Here is a 2,039-nt window from a genome sequence, read left to right on the forward strand (position 1 = left end):
CCGAAACGGTCCTGGGCAGTCCCGAAGCCTTCCATAGCACCCATTATCATCCAAACCCATGTCATACTAGTAACTAAATAATAACCCATTCCCATTTCTGTCTACAAGTATGAAATCCTTAAATTACTTACTTGCGTGGCGCTTGGAACGAACACACTTTCGCAAGAGCTTTCGGTTTGAGTTCGAGCACCATAACTTACTCGAATCTCTCAAACCTTGGCTCTGATACCAACTTGTAAGGGTGTAAAAATTTAAAAGACACTCACGCGCTTCATGTGACAAAAACTAAACGGGTCAATTAATTCATAAGTAAAAATTCTGCATTTAACCATAACATAGCCAACGAGAAGTTACCAAAGTAGTTTACATCCCAATATTTCATAAACAACTAGTATAGTTTTCGACTACGAGTTCATCAACTAAGGACAACCGAGTCATATTACTTACAAAAAGACCCGTTTAACAAAAAGTACATTTAACAAAAGTTTTAACCCAAACTAATATCTTCGTGGAAGCGTGCATCATGAGTGTGTTCGATCCAAGTAGCGCCCTTAACAATGGGATTTACCTACATTCAACCAAACCATTAGACAATTTAGAAATAAATTTATTCGACAACAACATACTAGCCAACTAAGAGATAACATTCATAACTCCTTCCAAACGTAAGTTTCTCCACTTGGTTTATATCACCTCATGTCATTCAAACCATATTCTTACCATACTTTATTCTCAACTACTCATTACTAGTATACGATCTCAACATGTAAAAGGATATTATTTGAGATTATGCAACTAATAACATTTCGTAAGTAAAGGAACTTACCTTTGTCGTTGTTTGTTTGCGATCCGGTGCGACTTGAACTTTCTTCTTTGATCCCTATAATCCAAGAATCGCATACTTTAGGCTTATGTCATTCTTTTTCATTCGTTCATTAACTTATCACATTTAAACACAATAATTCTCAATCCTAACTATTAAACTTTGTAAAACCATTTGTTCACCTTATTCAAGCATTTTAACAAACACTTGGTGTGCGTACTACTAGTTAAGCATAATGTACTAGTATTGTATGCATAATATAACTAGTTCATACCAATAACATCAAGAACATTAATTTTAATCATAATCTCATACAACCTTCATCCTAATTCGATTTCAATGGTGACATCTCATCAAGAACATCGTCATGTAACATCATTTATGCTAATCTACCTCACAACTTCATGTTACTAGTCACCATTATCCAATTCTAAGTGAGTTTTTTACTTTTAACCATCAATTAGGTTGAATTCAAGCATGATTCAAGCTCTATATGGGATTTCTAACATATGTTCATACTAATTTCACATGAATTTCTAGTTTTACTAAAAACCCATTTCATACATGATCATTAAATCATAAATTTCAACATAACTTATGTAGAGAATTCTTAGATGGTCAAGAATTAGTGTTCATGCATAAAATCAGGCCTTGATTCCCCCTTTCAATTTACTAATTTGCTGAGTTTAGAGGGTTTCCCTTCTTTCTTCTTGTTCCAATCGACCTACCCAACATCAGTATGTGTGTGTGTTGTGATTTTTGTACTTTTAATAGTTTAACTTTCATTATTTACATATTCCACCCCTCATATTAGCATATTTATTTTTAAATGGCCATAATTTGTTTCTCTTAACTAAAATTTTAATTCACTTTCTAACTAGACTCACTTACTAGTTATTTCCTAAAACATGTTTTAGTAACATAAATATGCAGACTCATAATTAAATCCGGGGCGTTACAATATTTGTCGATATTAGTTACGTTTCCGGGAACCGGTGAGATTGGCAAAGAGTTTATTTTGTTAATTATTCATTAGTTGGTCTTTCTTTGGTAATGGTGATGAACTAGTTGTGTCTTCCATGTTTCCTAATATTTAATAAACCATAAATATTAGATTTGAGTCATTCAACGATTTGAAAGACATAAGATAAAAAAAAAAGAAATGGAGAGGGGAATTTTGGTAATAATACCATGAGCACGACCTAAAACGGCAGGG

General features: G+C 33.2%; 1 long non-coding RNA gene across 1 annotated transcript; it reads right to left on the reverse strand.

The window, feature by feature from the left end:
• Positions 1 to 350: 350 nt before the first annotated feature.
• Positions 351 to 1,554, reverse strand: LOC110871251. Its single transcript, XR_002553587.2, has 3 exons — positions 1,419 to 1,554; positions 827 to 880; positions 351 to 568 (listed from the first exon to the last, which is right to left on the reverse strand). It is a non-coding gene; the product is annotated as an uncharacterized LOC110871251 (long non-coding RNA).
• Between the last annotated feature and the right edge of the window lie 485 nt (positions 1,555 to 2,039).

This window comes from Helianthus annuus, chromosome 8 (assembly GCF_002127325.2).
Source record: "Helianthus annuus cultivar XRQ/B chromosome 8, HanXRQr2.0-SUNRISE, whole genome shotgun sequence".
Classification (NCBI taxonomy): Eukaryota; Viridiplantae; Streptophyta; class Magnoliopsida; order Asterales; family Asteraceae; genus Helianthus; species Helianthus annuus.